Source organism: Populus trichocarpa, chromosome 16, assembly GCF_000002775.5.
Source record: "Populus trichocarpa isolate Nisqually-1 chromosome 16, P.trichocarpa_v4.1, whole genome shotgun sequence".
In the NCBI taxonomy this organism is placed as follows: domain Eukaryota; kingdom Viridiplantae; phylum Streptophyta; class Magnoliopsida; order Malpighiales; family Salicaceae; genus Populus; species Populus trichocarpa.
The window spans coordinates 7,618,100-7,627,197 of NC_037300.2; the positions used below are offsets into that span (position 1 = coordinate 7,618,100).

General features: G+C 34.4%; 1 pseudogene; it reads right to left on the reverse strand.

The window, feature by feature from the left end:
• Positions 1 to 5,584: 5,584 nt before the first annotated feature.
• On the reverse strand, positions 5,585 to 7,956 carry LOC18106225 (uncharacterized; annotated as a pseudogene).
• Positions 7,957 to 9,098: the final 1,142 nt, after the last annotated feature.

Here is a 9,098-nt window from a genome sequence, read left to right on the forward strand (position 1 = left end):
CTGGAGCTACAGACGTCCAATTGATGAAAACTCAATTTTCCTGGATTCCTAATTCAAAGACATATCCACGCTCCACCTTTCAGCCAAAAACGATGTCATATGAGGGAGATATGATTTTCCAAAGATGACAACTGAATTCTGCCAGCAAACAGGTTTCGTGAAGAAACGAGTCCAAATTACATTCCGAAGCATCTTAACCGACATCCAAGTTTTTATATCAGCAATTTAGCTCCTCTAAGTCAGATCTTGAAGATTTCATGCAAGGCTATTTCTTCTTTTTAGGGAAAATAGTTATTGAAGTACTTGAATGTAAACTGTCAACTTAAGGAAGGACTATTTTGTAAAATAGAGACTAGGGTTTCTTAGCATATAAAAAGAAAGAGAGAAGAGGCAGCAGCCAGCAGAAAAGAGGGAGAGCAGAAGGAGGCAGCAGCCAGCAGAGAATAAACACAAATTCTCTCCTCTACAAACCCAAAAAATCATGCTCTTTTCATTCTTTAGAAGTAGTTGTTCAATAGTTATGCAAGGCTAAGCTCTTTTCTTGGTTGCAAGGACACAACAAACCTTCGGATTTCAAGAACCGTGAGATTTATTCTTCCTTTTATTTTCAGTTTATGTTATGAATGAGTATGATTGTTTTCCTATGCATATTTCCTATGATTGTTGTTGATGATTGCTAGAGCGGACTCTAAGTTATTGTTGTGAACAATCTATTGCTAAGTTTAATATCAAAACCAGAGTTGTGATATATGAACTTGTGAAGCAACTAAGCTTGATAATTGTGGCGGAACTACGTTATTGAACTTAGGGAGAACATTTGAACAAAGTGACACAAGCTGCGGACAACTTGTATGTTAATCTTGATGAAATTATCTAGTTCTTAAAGCTACCATTAAATTGAATCATTAGTGCGGACACTTTGATTGTTTGTTGGTTAGGATTAGTTATACGGCGGATCCGTTAATTAATCAACGTTAAGAAAAGATAAAATTTCAGAACATAAACTGCAATTTTTGTTTCAAGGATCGGTTCTAATTTCCGTTGGTGGATGTGTGCTTGCGACCAAGATTTGTTTTCTTGATAAGTTTCGGTTTTAATTGATTTTGTTTGCTAGTTTAATTGCTGCCATAGTTTAGAAAATCACAAACCAAACCCCCCCAATTACATAACGTACAACATAAAAATCTGACTTGACACTTCCTCGTGGGATCGACCCCTTGCTTGCTCTATACTATCTTGTGTGTTGTGTTTGAAGCTAGGGTAATTAATTTGTGCGACCGCGACATCGCAACAGTTGTACATGTGGCCTATATCTCCTTTCCACCCTTTATGGCCTACAAAATCAATTTACGCAATTCCCACACCATTAAGTTATCTTGTTTTTATTGTTAGTAAACTTTCCACTACACTTCATTCATTCAAAATTTTCATATGAAACCTTAAAACTCCCCCTCCCCTTAATTATTTTCATCTTGGTCAAACTTGGCCTAAAAGGAACTAGGAGTTCCTTCTTCTTCTTAATTTGGAAATTCTCTTTTCTAGTCATCATCTACATTACAACAATACATTAACAATAGTCTAACAAAGAAAATCATAATTTCTACCCCTCTCATTCATCCTCCTTATGGCCGACCACCTTTGACCCTTTTTTTCACAGATTTTTTTTCTTGTTGTCCTTACATAATTTCCTTTAATTTCTCTAATTTTAGGTAATTTTGCATTTCCCAATTTATGTTCAAGAACCCTAATTCCCAATTCAATAAAATTGTTCAATTTCAACCAAATTGAAGCTAAATTCATAGAAATTGCAATTAGAACTCCTTGGAAGAAATCAAAGCTTTACTTCTCAATAATTTGGAAAATCTTGGTTCCCTTCTCCTTGCATGTAGCCGGCCACTCACCCCTTATTTCTTCACAATTTCCACACTTGTTTCTTGTAATTTCTCTTGTTAAATGATGCATTTCTCATATAGACTTGTCTAAGACTTGCAAACTTGTTAAACCTTGGTGTTTTCTCTTCCAAATTTGATTGGAAAAATCTAAAAATCTCCCCTCCTTTTGGTGTGTTTGCTGCTGGTTTTTGTGAAGGAGAAGAAATGGGGTATTTATAGTCCCATCTTTTCTTAATTACATTTTGACCCCATTGCTATTGTCCTCTCATTTCCATTATGGAATTGGTAGTGGTTGCAATCTCCCTATAGACCTTTAGTGTTCTATCTTCACTTGTTGGCAGATCCCACGATTCGATACAAACTCTATTATGTTCTTTTTCATGTTTGGCCACCATTAGTATTCTTTAAGTCTCAATACATCTTGGTACTCCCGGGATATGTTGCAAATCAAGATTCATGGGCTTCTTTCATCACCTCATGTAACGACCCGACTTTTTCAAGGCCAAAATCGATGGAATTGTTTTTTTTTTATTGTTTGGTTTTTGGATCTTTTTTAACATATCCTTCTTCATGTTTATCATTGCATTTTAATCATTAACAAGGCACAATCTACGTAGGATAACGTAAATCATCCATAATATTATATTTCCATACTCATAGGTTTACATTACATCATATTGACATACTCATAAATTCACATTCCTGTTCTATTCTCGTTATCATCACCAGTTCATACAAGAGTGCCAAACAACAAGTTACACAACCAGTACTTTCGTTATCCCGACCTCATGTAATTTCACAACATGACATCCTCATAAGATGAATACCTCATAAGTATATACATACACATCATACCCACATGTTCGCACATTCACATCCGTGTTCCATTTTAATTTTTTCATTACTAGTCTTTACAAAAGGGTCGGATGACTAATTGAGTGATTAACACGCCTGTTCATACAGAACTCATATTACCCATAACATGCGAATATGTAGTACTTTTCAAAATGTGTGAGCCGTGAAATGGATTTCCTTACGCACCATGTTTGTACGTTGTCCCTGTTACAATAGAAGATAATTTCAAACATCATAGGCAATTTAAAAACATAACAAAAATAATATGAACGTTACATTTCATTCATGGACCAAAAGAGCGTAATTCTTTCATTTCTCCTTACTTATGTAAATACCACCGTTAATAATTCGTCAATTATCGAAGCTAATTACAATACTCAAACCCAATCATTCATCTCGAATACCGTTAGCCAACCTAACGTCATTCTCTATTTAAAGCATAATAATAATAGTTCTTTCATATACTTACTATATACAAAACATAGTATGTGTTGTTACTTGTTTTTGGACCCTACGTGATGGAGACGTTGTATACCTCTTTTGAACTGAGTGTAGGAGTTTAACTCATGTTTGCTGGAAGATTGACAAAAGCAGAAAAATAAATATTTTTTTTCGAAACCCTGTTTGAGCTGTTTTCTGCTCTCTTTATCCTTCCCCTTTGCTGCCAAAATCATCAGGTTTCTTAGATTGACTAGGGGTCTTCATAATGCTAAATTCATTCCTCGTTATCTTGTTTTTAAGGTTGGATAAATCCCTCAGAATAGCGTTAAAAAAAATGGTTCTGCTGCTGTCGCAATTTTTTGTTCTAATTTAGGCTCTGATTCTGACTTGGTTTCGTACGATATCTGACCATCCTAGCTATATTCTGTCACTCATGACATGTTGAAAAATTGACCTACACCTTTATTAGGTCCTAGGGATCATTGTTCCTAGGGCAGGTTCTCAGTCAGATTTGGATGCTTAGCATTGTCAGATCAAGAACCTTTTTGACCAACTAGATTACTGCAAGATTCTGTTCTCTAAAACGATTTTGTCTCACTTTGACTCCTTCATCAAAATTGTAGTCCTATATGCGTAGATAAATTTGGGCTTTTGAATCGCTTGATTTCGATATCAAAAGCTCAAGATATTCCCGTTTGAATATCTAACGTGAAGGTAGAGAATTCTACCGTGCGAAGGATCCTGACTCAAGTTTTGCACTAAAAACTCTATTTCTGTCACAAATTTTGTTGATTTGTTCTTTAGATCATACTCTCGGTCATATCAAGATTCTCGGCATTGTCAGTTTCTAAATTAGACCCGGAGATCCTTTTTGACCAACCAGATTCCTGCCAGATTCTGTTATCCAAACAATTTTATCTCACTTCAAATCCTTCATCAAAGTTGTAGTCTGGGACACATAGATGAATTTGAGCTTTTGAATTGCTTGATTTTGATATCAGAAGCTCAAGATATTCCTGTTTGAAATCTATCGTGAAAACATAGAATCCTGCCGCGAGAAGGTTTCCAGCCGAGTTTGGTTGCAATTCTGTTATTCAAAAAGAATTTATCTCACTTTGAATCCTTCATCAAAGTTGTAGTCCGGGACACGCAAGATGAATTTGGGCTTTTGAATCTCTTGATTTCAATATCAAAAGCTCAAGATATTCCCGTTTGAATATCTAGTGTTGAAAGCAGGGATTCCTGGCTGCGAGAAGGGTTTTTGCCCAAGTTCGCGGGACTCATTCGAAGGATTTTTTTTGGACCAAGGACTGAATCGAAAAGTGCTAAATTGAGGGATTGAATTGAAGAAGGACATTGAAAGCTGGAGAGGGGGGCTGGATCATCATAAATGATAGGATTTTTACCACACCGAATAAGGAAAATAAGACTTTGCAGCTGCACCCTCCATCTGATTTCTTTCCTTTTTTCTCTGCAAATTCCTGCTGTTTTTCCTTTATCATCACGCCTGATTTTTGGAGCTGCAACCACGTTTTTATTGCTTCATTTCAAAGGGAGCAGCTGGCCCTATGGAAGGATAGAAAGAAGCCACACCATCCTCTAAAAAACTGGAAAGAAATCAGACATCAAAATCAGAATATGGCAGTTTTCTTTTTGCGTTTTTTTACTGCAAATCAGTAGGGATTTGCATCCTAGAATTAATGCATTAAATCTTTCCTAAATAGAGATATGTTAGACTATATATAAGCCCCTCTAATGACCTAGGTGAGGAGGCGGAAAACACAAAAAGAAAGAGCATAAAAAAAGGGTGGAAAAAAGCAAAAAGAAAGAGCATAAAAAAGAGGAGAAAACTGGAGAGAAAGGAGCAGAAAAAAACAGCAAAGAGAAAGATAAGAAAAAATGCAAGAGAGGCAGAGTAAAAAGAAAACGCAGTAAATAGAAGAAAAAACCAGTGAGACCTGCAGTTCTGAATGCTTTGACGCAGAGAAGCAGACGTAAATACAGAGCAAGAGGAAAATATTTGAAACAGACGAACACCGGATCAACCATCACGCTTTCAACGTCGCTGCAGCTTCTTCGCTTCCGTTCCCAGGTTTGTTTTTTTTCTCTTCACCTCGCAGCATGCATGTTTTCTGTTTTGTGTTTGAACTGTTCAAGTGAATTAGTTCACTTGAACAGTGCTCGCCAGCTTTCTTTGAACTTTACCTGCGCCCCCCTTTTTTTGTGTCTAGCCGGGTCACTTGCTTGCAGTGGCGGAGCCAGAATTTTTTTAATGAGGGGGCAAATTATTAACAAATAATATATTATATAGATATACATTAGAAATCAATTCGAAACATATTTACTAATTCATATCAAGTAAAATTAATTTAAAAATACTTTTAAACTGAAAAAACTTACATTATAATTGTTCTCTTCGAGTTTTCATATTTTGAAACCGCTTCATAATAGCTTCATTATCAATCTTATCGAAGATATCTTTCTCAATGTATACAACCAAACTATCATTCATCCACTTATCTCCCATCCTATTTCGCAATCTACTCTTGACAATATGCATAGCAGAAAAAACTCTCTCCACTGTAGCAGTTGCAACTGGTAGAAGTAATGACAATTTGATAAGCATATATACTAATGGAAATATCAAATTCTTCTTTGTTTTTACTATTTTCTCTGCAAGACTAGCAATACCTTCAATATCAGAGAACTCATCATCACCACGTAGATCAATAATATACGTATCCAGTTGGTCACCTAGTATCATAAGGTCCACTATAGAGAATTCACTAGGATAAAAAAGAGCAAGGCGAAGAAGCTTTTCTTTGTTGAAAGCATAGAAAGAGTCACTTGGGTTTAAACATGCCACACAAAGAAGTAACTCTGTACTCGTCTCAGTAAAACGATCATCCAACTCAGTAAGTTGCATGTCAATGATATTGTTAAATAATTCATAACGGAAATGGTGTAGGTTTGTAATCCCTTGAGATTTTCGCCTTGAACGTCCACGAAGCTTGTACTCATCATCCATGTTTAGAATATCAATATCATGTTTGATGCAAAAAGATGACACTTCTTCCAGTAAAGATTCCCAATCATTCTCTCTCATCATTTTGAATCGTTCCTTTGATGTGTTCAATAAACTCATAGCATTTTCTATGTCTTGATCTTTTCTTTGTAATGCTTGTGAGAACTCATTAGTAACTGCTAGTATCCTTCTCAAACAATGAAGCATGAATACAAAATTAAATGATTCCATAATATCTGTTAAAATGACTGCTTCTGTTCTCTGTTCTGAGTTCATCCCATCCTCCCTTATAATCTCAAGCACATCAAGAACTGATGAAAACATTGCAAGTAAACGAATAATTGTAACATAGTGGGAGCCCCAACGAGTATCACCATACCTTCTAAGAGAAGTTTCTTGATTCAAGCCTCATCCACTAGAAATTTCTCCATTTTCAAGTCCTTCAATAATTCTAGCATATTGTTTTTCTCTAATCACCTCCATCCTTTTACATGATGCTCCAACTATATTTATAATGCTAGAAATAAAATTGAAGACATCTCCAACTTCATTATGCTTCTTTGTAACAGCCACAAGAGTCAATTGAAGTCTGTGAGCAAAACAATGTACATAATATGCACTTGGATTGCTATTTAGAATAAGTGCTTTCAAGCCATTGAATTCACCTCGCATGTTACTAGCTCCATCATATCCCTGACCACGCAATCTTGATATACTTAGCCCATGTTTAGAAAACAAAGCTTCAATAGCTGCCTTGAGTGAACTAGCAGTTGTATCTCACACATGTTGAATGCCAAGAAAACATTCAATTATATGTCCATTGTTGTCTACATATCGTAGAACAACAGCCATTTGTTCCTTGATTGATATGTCACGTGACTCATCAATTAAAATTGAAAATAATGAGTCACCTAGATCTTTGATAATCACATTTGTAATCTCCTCTGCAGCAGCTTGAGTAATGTCTTTTTGAATATCTGGAGAAGTCAATTTATTATGTCTAGGAGCTTCGCTGAAAGTAACTCTTTTAATAACTTCATTATTTCTGGAAAGAAAATGCAAGAGCTCTAGATAATTTCCTTGGTTGCTTGAACATTCACATTCATCATGGCCACGAAATGGAAGTCCTTGGTGCAATAAAAAACGAGCACACTCTATTGAAGCATTCAATCGAGTTCGATAATCACTTTGACTCTTTACTGTCTGCTCAGATAACAAAGTCATGATACTTTGTTTTTCATTCATCAAATTCTCACATTTTATCCGAGCTGCATTGTGACAACTATTAGACTTTCCAATATGAAGATCAAATCTTTCCTTTTTTTTCCAATTTGAAAACCTTTCACCCACAAACGAATCAACACCCCCTTTTGACTTGAAGAGATAACAATACAAGCAAAAGGCAACATCTTTGGCTATGCTGTACTCTAACCATGTTGGGTATGCACCAAACCAAGCCGGATTAAAGCGTCGTAGTGTTGATATATTCCCAAATTGTTTTTGAGGAAAATCACAGTGTGAAGGTTGACAAAGACCTTTTTGTAGATAAGCTCTTCGGATTGCATCCCTATCATTTATATGGTATTCATAAATTGGTCTTCTTAAACCAGGGTCAGCAAGGAGAGTGTCGGGGTTGATTTCAATATGACTTTTCTTTGAACTTGATTGAGTTACATGACTTGAAGCTTTGATTGACTCTTCATCCTCAAGGGATTTACGCTTGAAATACTTGTCTAGTGACATGTTAATTTAATATGAACCTGCTAGATTTTTTTATCATCATTAGTGTCTACATAATAATTAACACAACTACACAATAATTCACTGTTAAATAAAAACCAGTTGAGTTACACAATAATTCTAAATCTTTTATATGAAATTCATAGCAAAATACACATCAATTCATCAAAATCAAAACCTATTTCAATTCATATCTATATGCATATAATAAGTATATTGATTAAATTATACTTAATCATTTCTAGATATTTAATTGAGGAGCAATGCCTCGTGTATGTGCAAGAGGAACAATTTTTGAAAACATGCTTTCTACTTGATATTTTACTTACAAACAAGTCATGTGAAAATATTAAATTTCAATAAACTACTCTACCAATGCAAGATATGTCAATAATAGTAGTTTTGCATGAATATTAATTTATTCCTTTATAATAAGAAAAGAAACATTTAATTGATTAAATTAGTAGATTTAAATATTTATTTTGAACATATTGGAACATATTCATATCAAAACCCCTAAATTATCATAAACCCTAATATTTTTAATAACTAATTATAAAATAATAAAATTAAAATTAAACAATTAAATAAAAAAAATAAAGAAAATTTAGCTAAAATATAAAACAAAAAACAAAAAAAATTAATTATACTTTATGAGAAATTTACATACTAGAGAGGCAGAGAACAGCAGCTCATGAAAAGATAGACAGGAACAAAAAATACTCTGTTAGTCAGGGATTCTATATTTTTAAGCCGGTACTAATGATTTAATATAGAAACAAAAGGGAAAAAGGAAGAACTTCCGTGGAATAAGCTATGTATATATATTATATTATATTATATTAATATATAAGTCAACAATTATAAACAATATGAACTTTCCTTTTTCCTTCCCTGCAGTAACAATTAATTCCCTAAACTAATATATTAATATTTTAATAATAATAAAAAAAGATTAAGGGGGCAATTGCCCCTTTTTGTCCCTCTGTGGCTCCGCCACTGCTTGCTTGGGCAAGTGACCCGGCCGGACTTCCTTACTTTTTTTTCGAAAAAATAAAGAAAGAGAAAGAGATTTATTTTCTGGAATATTTATTTTAAAGTCTGAATTTTATTTTATGTTGTAAAAAAAAAATATACCAATCTCG